This window comes from Podarcis tiliguerta (genome assembly GCF_965153285.1).
Source record: "Podarcis tiliguerta genome assembly, chromosome: 2".
Lineage (NCBI taxonomy): Eukaryota > Metazoa > Chordata > Lepidosauria > Squamata > Lacertidae > Podarcis > Podarcis tiliguerta.
In genome coordinates this window covers 109941300-109953108 of record NC_139535.1, presented here as the reverse complement: position 1 = coordinate 109953108, position 11809 = coordinate 109941300, and the positions used below count along the sequence as shown (strand labels likewise).

General features: G+C 47.1%; 1 long non-coding RNA gene across 1 annotated transcript; it reads left to right on the top strand.

Moving 5' to 3' along the window:
- The first annotated feature begins 4867 nt into the window (after window positions 1-4867).
- Window positions 4868-11132, top strand: LOC310671836. The gene is made up of 3 exons (XR_014508243.1): window positions 4868-4930; window positions 9195-9266; window positions 11029-11132. It is a non-coding gene; the product is annotated as an uncharacterized lncRNA (long non-coding RNA).
- The last annotated feature ends 677 nt before the right edge of the window (window positions 11133-11809 follow it).

Below are 11809 nucleotides of genomic sequence, written 5' to 3'. Positions count from 1 at the left end.
CTGCTAGAGATTGGCAATCCAATCCTTTCCTGAAACATCTGCTGCCGTCCAGTGACATGCTATTTCTGCCAGACATGAGCACAATTGGATCTTTATGTGCTTGCTCCTTTTGGTCAAGCAACACACAGATCCTATTGCCAATTCTGGAAATACTGGTGGCTCTTATACTTTTGTGATGTGTAAGTAGGTGAACAGTGCAGAACATTAAGTAAAGGTAAAGGTAAAGGGACCCCTGACCATTAGGTCCAGTCGTGGCCAACTCTGGGGTTGCGGCGCTCATCTCGCTTTACTGGCCAAGGGAGCCGGCGTACAGCTTCTGGGTCATGTGGCCAACCTGACTAAGCCGCTTCTGGTGAACCAGAGCAGCACATGGAAATGCCGTTTACCTTCCCACCAGAACGGTACCTATTTATCTACTTGCACTTTGATGTGCTTTTGAACTGCTAGGTTGGCAGGAGCTGGGACCGAGCAACGGCAGCTCACCCCGTCGCAGGGATTCAAACCACCGACCTTCTGATCGGCAAGTCCTAGGCTCTGTGGTTTAACCCACAGCACCACCTGCGTCCCTCAAAATGTTAAGTAGATTTTATTAATTGTCTGCCTACACTGGCTAGAGAACAAAGGACATTGTGCAGCAGCCGGCAGTCGTCTCGTAAGAAGTTACGGCCTTGTCCAGAAAAACAACGGCACATGTCTAGGGTCTATAAACCCAGAGCAGTGTTCTTGCCTTCTGGCTGTGCACACGTATAGCAAAGGTTGATGTCTCAGCTGCACATGGACACACTGTGCGATGTGGCTGCTGCAATCCAGCTGCATGCTGTGAGGTTCTTTTGTCCTCCGGCTACACATGTGTGTGCATGCAAACCCAGCTCTCCCGCAGCTGCACTGCCAGGCATCCTGCATTCTGGCCACGTGTAGCCGCTGACAGCACCTCAACGCTCCAGCTGTGCTCCAGCAGCAACGGAAACCTTGCACTGCAGCTGTGCACGCCCATCACTCGGCCGTTCAAAGCTGCCGGGGGTCACATCCGTCTCTCGGCATCTAATTTGGCTGCCAAGGACTCTGTGCCGTGTGGAGCATATGTCCTTTGCTTGCAGAACAAAAGGCTCTGAAGCCGAGTCTCTGAAGCTGCGGCTGGGATGTGCGTCGGGGTCTGCTGCAGAGCTTGCAAATGCCTTGCTGAGACACGCAGCCACCTTGAGCCAAATCGATCACCTGTGTGAAGAATGTGGGATCAATTCTCCAGAGGACAGGTCAGCTGGAAAGACAATCCGTTACTGTAACAGCCAGAGGTTGTGCCTATGGGGCCCAGGGGCTAAATGAGAATCTTTAAAACTCACTTTGCTGCCTCGCACCTTTGATCATGTTCACATTTGCCAAGCTGAGGCCAGATGTGGGATCTATTAAGGACACCGTTAATAAAAAAAAAAGCACATGTGGTTTACCTCTTAAAAGGATTTAGAAATGTGTCAGCATTGTACCAGCCAGGGAAATGCAGACTTCCCTAAGTTATTTTGCATGGTGGTATGTGGAAAGCCCATCAAAATTCTCCTATTTGTGGGCACAGAAATTGGTAGGGGCCACATTCACCCAATTTCTCCAGGCAGTGGCAGTAGCACAAGTTCTTCCCAGATGTGAGCGTTAGCGGAGAGATGGGGGGAGGGGAATCAGAAGCAGCCTGCCAGCTTGAGTCTTTGTCGTTTACCAGCAGGGAGAGGGGCAAGGCAGCAGAAAGGTCATTGTGGTGCAAACGTACTGGCAGGAACACTGGATTTGCTCTGCCATTGCATTTGCACCACGCTGTCCTCTTTGCCACCTCAGCCCTCTCCCTCCCAGTAAGCAATGGGGCTTTCTTTCCCTGCTGCTTCTGCTGCTTGCACCTCCCCACAGCTTAGCCATAAACCCCCAGAGAGGCCTTTGTATCACTTATTAGGTGATTACTTCCTCGTCACCCCCCAAAAAAGAGAGAGGAAATGCATCACTGAAAAAGGGGAGGGAAGAGAACACTGGATTGCATGTGCTCAATTAAATGTATAGGTGCAAATCTAGAAATAATTAAAGATAAAGGGACCCCTGACCATTAGGTCCAGTGGCGGACGACTCTGGGGTGGCAGGAGCTGGGACTGAGCAACAGGAGCTCACCCCGTCATGGGGATTCGAACCGCCGACCTTCTGATCGGCAAGTCCTAGGCTCTATGGTTTAACCCACAGCGCCACCCGCGTCCCTAGAAATAATTACTATAATGTAAACAGAAATGCAGTACATCTTTCCCTAGCCAGTGAAAAGTTGTGAGCAGGTGAGCTGAGTGTGCCTGCTCAGCCTGCCATCAGAGTGCTGCTAATTATTGATGGGTAACTTCCTCTCTCCAAGCACTCCTTTTGTATGTATTGTTATACTGGATGGGGCCTGGATAGTGCTGCAGATTGAGAACTCTGTATGGCACGAACCCCTGGCCACTCTATCTTTTAGATCTAGCATCTTTCTGTTCCCACCCAGGCAATGAGGACTGTTGTGATAATGAATATGAATAGTGCAATTGGATCACTTAGGGAAAGTGCTCCAGTGCATAAATGTTTACTTCAATCCTCCTCTCGTGGCACCCTGAGAAATGTGGGATCAAGCAATGGAGACATTAAGCTGGAAGAAAATGTACAAAATGCAAACACGTCTCTCAGTCCTGGGTGTTTTCCCAGTTAGGGCTCTGGTGTAAAATTCCCACAGAGGCAGAAGGAGGGGGGACCCAGTGCTTCCAGCCTGACACAGGCAGGAGCTGGAATGCTTGTGGAAGGGTGCTTCTTGGAGCTAGAAGATTGGTCATAAATCTTTATTTTCCTTGATGGGGAGGTAGGGGGAGAAAGGCCCCTCCTGGCCTGCGATGGCAAGAGCAGCAGAAGCAAACATGCAGAGATCTCTTTATTTACTAACTTAAATGAGAACTTGCTGAAAGGAAGAGAGCACTAATCTGTCAGCATGCCCAAACCTGAGACAAAGGAATAAAAAGGGGTCAGGGAAATCCCAAGAGTAGCCATGTGCTCATGTGAATGAGTTGAAAGATGTAGACATGTCTGGGCCGTGAAACAATGATTCACCTCCCAGCTCTGGCCCAGAAGGCCACCAAGTCAAAATTCATTTTTGGGTCCATAATTTATATAGTGCTAAAAAAAAATTGGACAAAGATACCCTCCAGAGCTGAGCACGGACTGTGCCAATTGGAGCTGGTGGGATTTGTCTTCCAGTAACACATCTTTGCTTTAGATAGCAATTCGTAGGGACGCGGGTGGCGCTGTGGGTTAAACCACTGAGCCTAGGACTTGCCGATCAGAAGGTCGGCAGTTCAAATCCCCGCGACGGGGTGAGCTCCCATTGCTCAGTCCCTGCTCCTGCCAACCTAGCGGTTCAAAAGCACGTCAAAGTGCAAGTAGATAAATAGGTACCACTCCGGCGGGAAGGTAAATGGCGTTTCCGTGCGCTGCTCTGGTTCGCCAGAAGCAGCTTAGTCATGCTGGCCACATGAACCAGAAGCTGTACACCGGCTCCCTCGGCCAATAAAGCGAGATTATGCGCCGCAACCCCAGAGTCGGTCACGACTGGACCTAATGGTCAGGGGTCCCTTTACCTTTTATCCTAAGAGAGGCAGAATAGCTTGAGCTATAAAAGTGGCTGGTGACTCCTAAAAGTTTGCCCACCCAAGCCCCTTCCACATGCCACCATCTCTACTAATAATAATAAAGTGCTGGATATTGTGCCAGGACCTTAACAACAACAACAACAACAACAACAACAACAACAACAACAACAACTTATTATTTATACCCTGCCCATCTGGCTGGGGAAATCCAGCCACTCTGGGAGGCATAATAATAATAATAATAATAATAATAATAATAATAATAATAATGATAGAAGATCAAACATTTAAAACTTCCCTATACAGGGCTGCCTTCAGATGTCTTCTAAAAGGCAGGTGGTTGTTTATTTCCTTGATATCTGTTGGGAGGACTTTCCACAGGGGTGGTGCCACTACCAAGAAGGTCCTCTGCTATACAAATTCAGAAAGAAAAACAAGCCCCTGCCATTGGCTTGTAAACTAAGACCACGAAAAGGAAGAGAATCAGAAGGGGGAGAGTAATCAACATTTTAAAAATAGAACACGCCATCAAGGTGAAGGGCAAGTCTTGCTGATGGACAGAATTTAAAGATTGCCATCAGGAAGGGAAAGCAAAAGAGAACTTCTTGAAAGAGGAGGGCATAACAGAGGCAAGAAAGGGGAGAGTTCCTACTGTAAATGGAGGTTCTTTGTTTCAAAAGCATTGCCTCTGTACTAACTGAGTGCATGGACTATGCATGCAAGAAAGGAGATTCTGACTAAACATCAGAAAAAACTTTCTGACAGTAGGAGTTGTTTGATAGTGAACGGTCTCCCTCATGAGGTTGTGGACTCTCCTTCCTTGGTGGCTTTTAAGCAGAGGTTGGGTGGTTCTCTGTCATGGATGCTTGAGCTGAGATTCCTGCATTGCAGGGGGTTGGACTAGATGACCCCTGGGGTCCCTTCCAACTCTACAGTTCTCAGATCAAGTCTCAGATCAAGTTGGGAAGAAAGAATCCCCAACCCAACATAGGAAACATTAATATAAAGTCAAACCACTAGCTTATTGCTCTCAGTAATATCTACAATGAGTGTCACAGGCTCAGACAAGGTCTTCTCCCAGTCCTACCTAGAGATGCTTGGGGAATAAACAATTTGAAAATCTCACAACATTCAACACTGCCAAGATTTGGTGGAAGTCAAATTTGAGTGATTTTAATTCTTCAAACGTTGTCACTAGAATACACCCCATTCTTCTGTTTCCATCTTCCTGTTCTTCTAGGCTATTCCCCAAATAATGTCCTGAACTGTGGCAAGAATAGTCCAAGCTTTTCTCTTCCCAGGTAATCAATCTGTATGGGCTGTGTGTTTTACTCACTATTGCAACCAAATGCACCCCCCTTCATTTTCAGAAAGGTTCCTTTAAGATTCAAGACCCATTCCCACTATCCTTTGTGCTAAATAATTCACAGGTGTGTTAAATGCCTAATTTCTCATTAACTGTTAATGTGACCACAGAAAGGAAATCAAAGTGGTAAATCTGGCTGGGTGCTTGAGCTTTGAATATATGGATTGCAGGGTGATATAACCTCTGGAGAGACAAAGAAAGAGTCAGGTACCTGGAATGACTTAAAGCATAACCACCAAGCAAGCTAAGATTACCCCCTTTTGGTCCAGAGATGATTTCTGTTTCTTTCAAAGTTCCAAGGCATGTTTACATGACAAACTTAAGCTGGCTTAATAGGCATTCTCCAGACAATCCTCAAGTTTTCTGGAAGGAAGGCTAGGGGAACAGAAAGATCATTACCAGTCCCCAACCCAACCTAACTAAAAAAAAAAATGTCTAGTGACTTTTCAAGAAGATGGAACTATGACAGTTAAAGTGTTATAAGCTACATAGTGTTTCATGAATGTATCTGTAGTGCTTTAAAGAAGCAACTACAGTGGTACCCCGCAAGACAAATGCCTCGGAAGACGAAAAACTCGCTAGACGAAAGGGTTTTTCGTTTTCTGAGGTGCTTCGCAAGACGGATTTTCCTAAGGGCTTGCTTCGCTAGACGAAACGGCCCTGCCTCTCCTGTCATGGCGACGGTCACTGCACGCACGCACGCTCGCTTCCCCGCTCCTCCGGCTCCTCCGGCTCCCTCCCACCTTCCGGCTGACGACTCCTCCAGCTCCCTCCGACCTTCCGGCTGACGGCCGACCTTCCGGCTGCCTCGTGCCGCTGCCCACCGCCTTCGCACACTCCTCTCAGAGAGCCGTTGCCGCCAGCAGCCAGCGTTGCAGCCAGAGTCGCGCTCCTGAGCCCCGCCGCCCTCCAGCAGCCGCGTCGCGCGGTGGCCACAACGCGCGGGTGAGTCCGAGGTACCGGCTGCGGCAGCTGTCCTGCTTCTCCCCGCCCCTCCCTGCCGTTGTTAGTGTTTAACTGCAGTGGTGCTTCGCAAGACGAAAAAACTCGCTCAACGAAAAAACTCGCGGAACGAATTAATTTCATCTTGCGAGGCACCACTGTATTTTTTCTATCCCCCCCCCCCCAATCCTTAGGGAAGTATTTTCCATTTTATTTACATTGCATTCATTACATAGGAGAAAGCTGGGATATAAATGTAATCAGTGCATGCCAGACCAACTATAACAATGTTTGCGAACATTTCATAACACCACAGTAGCTCATTCAATGGCTATGGGGATCAAAGAGGGAGAAAAGATGCCACAGTCAACATTGACCCCCAAGTATGTATTGTTACTTCCCTACAACTGTCACTATTATTACATGTTATAAACAAAGAGATGAGGCTAAGAGGAAGCAGCTGGCCTGAATCCTACCTCAAAATTCACAAGGGAAGCGAAATCTCAATCCAAATCTGTATCTCACTTAGATCTTCCATTCATGATGCTGATAGCAACCGGGACACACTAGAAAAGGTCTACTATGTATCCACCAGAGAAATGTGCTGCTCCGAAATCACACAGTTCAAAGATGGAGTTATCTATTTATTGGCAAAAACACGATCTGCACAGACTTGGTCAAGTGCTGGGTCTAATGAGCAGAGCAGCTCATTCCGTCCATGAAAATCAGTTGCCAAAAGTCACCGCCTCATCTCCAGGGCTTCCCCTCAAACAATCAGAGACTAGACCTGCAAGCAGCCATCCTCTCCTCCTCCCTTTTCACCCCTCTTCTGGTTCTGGAAGACAAGCAAGGAGGGGAGCTTGTTGCAGCAGGAGGGAGAGACACCCATGACTCTTCAGCAGCATGACTCCTCTCTGCCTCTTGGCCTCCCTGATCCCAGCTTCCTCATCCCATCTGCCTCTGATTCTGGACTTCTTTCTGCCACAGACTCTCCCAGCTCACTAAGCCTGTTACCTCTTCAGCTTCCAACCCTTCCTCCTCCCTCTTTTCCCTCTGACCACTCATTCAGTGGTTAAGAGCAGTGGACTCGTAATCTGGTGAACCGGGTTCGCGTCTCTGCTCCTCCACATGCAGCTGCCGGGTGATCTTGGGCTAGTCACACTTCTCTGAAGTCTCTCAGCCCCACTCACCTCACGGAGTGTTTGTTGTGGGGAAGGAAGGGAAAAAGAGATTGTTAGCCGTTTTGAGATTCCTTAGGGTAGTGATAAAGCGGGATATCAAATCCAAACTCCTCTTCTTCTTCCCCAGACTCTGAGCCTCCTTCCCTTCGGGTTCCCAAGCTGGTTCCTCCCACCATTCCTCTGTGTCCAACCAGTTCAAGACAGTATCTATTAGGAAGCACCTGTCCCTCAAGTGGTTATTTAGGAAATGGATGTATTTATTGGTCCCTTTGTCAATACCCAAGAATATATATCTGTAGGCTGATCTAGAGTCACCACTGGCTGGAAGTAGAATGTACAAAAGCAACTCCCGCTGAGAAACTTTGTTCATCTCAATGAAATTCTTTCTAATGTCCTTTGACGTCCCTTGGATGTTTCACCTGCATGAGAAACCAGGAACTACCAGATTTACTTTCATTTTAGAGAAAATTCAATAGAAATATCCACCCTGGAAACACACAAAAGACTTTTTCCCCCCTATTCAAAAATTATTTTCACTTCCCTTGAAATTATTCCAGATGTTTTTCTGTAAGGGAATGTAAAGGTTCTTCTCGACATTTCACTTTGGGCACAATTGGGAACCTGTGGCTCCCCAGATGCTGTTCAACTCCAGCCCTCATCAGTCCCAACTAGCATGGTCCAGTCCAACAACATCTGGAGTCACTCCTGCAGCCAGAGACTGGAGAAATACAATGTGAGATGTAACTGGGTCAATGTCTGTGTAGAGATACCATGTGATATGTGTCTTTCTGCACCTTATGCTGGTAAATGTCACTCCTAACCACTGAGGTTACTTGGGCTTCCAGCAACAAAGATGGATCCAGGAGCATGCCCAACCTCTGAACCTTAGTAAATGAATAAATGCTTAAGTCAAGAAAGAACTTAGCATATGAGGTTGAATGTATGTAAATACACCAAAATCCCGAGGGAGAATTTCCTGAAGAAATAAATTAAATATTATATCTTAATCTAAGAAGAAATGTAACATAGGGACTTGAATGTTTACAAATACAGTGGTACCTCGGGTTACATACGCTTCAAGTTACATACGCTTCAGGTTACAGACTCTGCTAACCCAGAAATAGTGCTTCAGGTTAAGAACTTTGCTTCAGGATGAGAACAGAAATCATGCTCCAGCGGCATGGCAGCAGCAGGAGGCCCCATTAGCTAAAGTGGTGCTTCAGGTTAAGAACAGTTTCAGGTTAAGAATGGACCTCCAGAACGAATTAAGTACTTAACCCGAGCTACCACTGTATATCAAAACCGTGAGAGAGAATTTACTGAAGAAGCCCCGAGACGCTTCATGGGCGAAACAGGTGGCAAATGCCGGCACCTTGTCTAACTCTTGTGCCGTTTGATCAAACTTACCTTTGTTGAAATCTACAGGAGCCAAGCTAAAGGAACCTTTAAAGACTGAATCTTCCTTTTGGACACAATTTGAATGAGTTTTCTGTTTTTGGCTTCTGTAGTAGATCTTGTACATAGCTCTCTCAATTTTTGGATTATTAATATAAGATTTAAAACGTCGAATGGTTTTTTAGTGTTTTGTGTGCCGCTTATGTGCTGCTTGCTTTATACTGGTCAACAACCTCTGAACCTTGGCAACTGGCCAGCCTCCCAGACATGGGGTTCACCAACCCACATCTTACCAGTGTTTATTGACCCTCATCCAGTCCTCCACTGTGCCCAGACAAAGGTCCAGATCAAGCACAGCCTCTCCTGGCTCAGATGTTATGGAGGAGTAGAGCTGTGGACCATCAGTGTTTTGATGCCATTTTGCCTCTGAGCATTGAGGCTTACTTACATTTCAGTTACAAGCCACTTTTTCACTCCTCCCTTTCCTGCCGCCACATTCTTCTCATCTAAATAAAATGAAAGGCCCAGTTCTATTTAATGTGCGTAAGAGCTGTTCATTACCCTTCTCTTTATGCAAATGAATGCACTGAAAGTTCTGCCTTGGAGTCCATTAATTGCTAATTAATCTCTCTTCCTCCCCCCCCCCCCACCAACTATTCACTCTCCCGCTGTCTGCTGAAGAGCTGCTATGAGGCCAGAAATCAGCTTGGAACGGCAGTGAAGAATTCTCCCCCTGGGCATCGTGCCCAGCAGGTAAAGTCTTTGACCCTTCATTGAAAATCCTGACAGTTCAGGACAAGTGTCTCAATAAATGCGGGTGATATTAATGGTCCCTCCACTCCTGACCTGCCACCTAGCAGACACCAGGAGGGCAAGGCCTTAAAGCCAATGGCTGAAAATTACTGCATAATAAACTGATTCTTTTTTTTAAGCTTCTATTATCCCAACAGGGATGGTAAAAATTGGATACAGTGGAAAGATCTTTTCCAGGGATTTTAAGCGTTCTAACTGTCGTCTCCACCCCACCGACAAGGCATGGTGTATGATGCTCTATAGGGGTGAAGGGGGACCTACCATGTGGGAGATGAGCCAGTACTACCCCCTGCTGGATGGGAACAGAAAGGCCCTATCCTGGAATATTTAGTGGAGAATCACTGTTAGCTTGGGGAAGAAAGATCTAAAGCAGGGAAGAAAGATCTAAAGCAAGAAAGATCTAAAGATCTAAACGATGCCTTATGAGGAACGGCTAAGGGAGCTGGGCATATTTAGCCTGGAGAAGAAGAGGTTAAGGGGTGATATGATAGCCATGTTCAAATATATTCTTTTGGAAGCCGCCCAGAGTGGCTGGGGAAACCCAGCCAGATGGGCGGGGTATAAATAATAAATTATTATTATTATTATTATACATAAAAGGATGTCACATAGAGGAGGGAGAAAGGTTGTTTTCTGCTGCTCCAGAGAAGCGGACACGGAGCAATGGATCCAAACTACAAGAAAGAAGATTCCACCTAAACATGAGGAAGAACTTCCTGACAGTAAGAGCTGTTTGACAGTGGAATTTGCTGCCAAGGAGTGTGGTGGAGTCTCCTTCTTTGGAGGTCTTTAAGCAGAGGCTTGACAATCATATGTCAGGAGTGCTCTGATGGTGTTTCCTGCTTGGCAGGGGGTTGGACTCGATGGCCCTTGTGGTCTCTTCCAACTCTATGATTCTATGATTCTAGGGGTCCCCAAACTAAGGCCTGCAGGCCGGATAAGGCCCGAGGGACTCGTTTATCCGGCCCGCAGCACCCCCCGCCGACCGCTGCCGCCACCCGCTCTTACCAGCGCTGCACTGCATGGCTGCCCACTCCCGGGTCAGAGGAGCACTGGAAATAGCTTGTGCGCATGTGCAAGCATTATTTGCGCATGCACAAGCATTATTGCCGGTGCACATCCGGTTCAGAGGAGGCCCATGCACATGCGCAGAAGCTATTTCCAGTGCTCCTCCAACCCAGAAGTGTGGCGGAAATAGCATGTGCACACACATATGCGCACGCGCTCCCCCACCCTCCAGCCCGTTGCACAATCAGCACTGGAGACACCAGCCCGAGGCGTGGTAAGTTTGCTGACCCCTGATCTAAAGTTTGGGCACCCATATGCTTCTTGGGCCTTGGAGATAGCATCTGAAGAATCCTACCACCCCACGAGGTTAGATAGATCACACAATTCTTGTGATTCCTGACATGTTGTGTTCCTTTGTTATTTATTTTCTCCCTTGTGTTGTCCACCTCAAATCTGCCTCCCATGATAATCTACCGGTGGAATCAGTTGCTATTATTTGAAGCCCCTTTACCATAAGGTCCCAGGACAGGTTACAGCAATACAACCAATAATGTAGAATTTAATCAAAGCAATTTACAATCCCAAACAGTACATCTCAGATGTCATACATCCGCAGTCCACTGTACGACAAGCAGTTACTTAAGACTGACAAACTGAAATGCACCGAACCACCTCTCTCTTTCCTGTTGCTTAGGTTGTGTTTTGTACTCAGGACCATCATAGACATCAAAGCTCAAAATACACATGTTCTGCACCAGTTCTGAAGGATGAAGAAGAAGAGGAGGAGGAGGGGGAGGAGGAGGAGGAGGAAGAGTTTGGACTTGATATCCTGCCTTTCACACCTCTTAAGGAGTCTCAAAGCAGCTAACAATCTCCTTTCCCTTCCTTCCCCACAACAAACACTCTATGAGGTGATTGAGGCTGAGAGACTTCAGAGAAGTGTTACTGGCCCAAGGTCACCCAGCAGCTGCATGTGGAGGAGCAGGGAAGTGAACCCATTTCACCAGATTACGAGTCCACCGCTCTTAACCACTACACCACGCTTGCTCCCAATGCTGACAACCCCCTTGATGTCCTGGTTCATACATGCATTTGTACTACACGATGCCTGCAGTAAGAAGTGATGGCTTTCATGTGTGAATGAGCTCCAACAGGTACAATGCTGCAGTAGTTAACCTTGCTGTTGCCACAGACACAATGCTTTCCAAGGATGTCACTCCATGCCCAAGACATGGTCCTTCATGCTATAACCCTATTTCCCTAACACACATTTGCATTCCCATGTACTAAAGCTAAAATTCCTGTTTACAGTTCCTTGGTTGTGCTAGTGGAGACTCCATTGAACAGAGCAGGTCTTACCTCTGAGGAAACAGCCATAAAATTCAGCTGCATGGGTGTTTTCGCATGTGAGGCTTGAAGCGCATTTGAGCCAGTTTCAGATTATATATGTTGGGGGTAGCCAACATGGTGCTTTC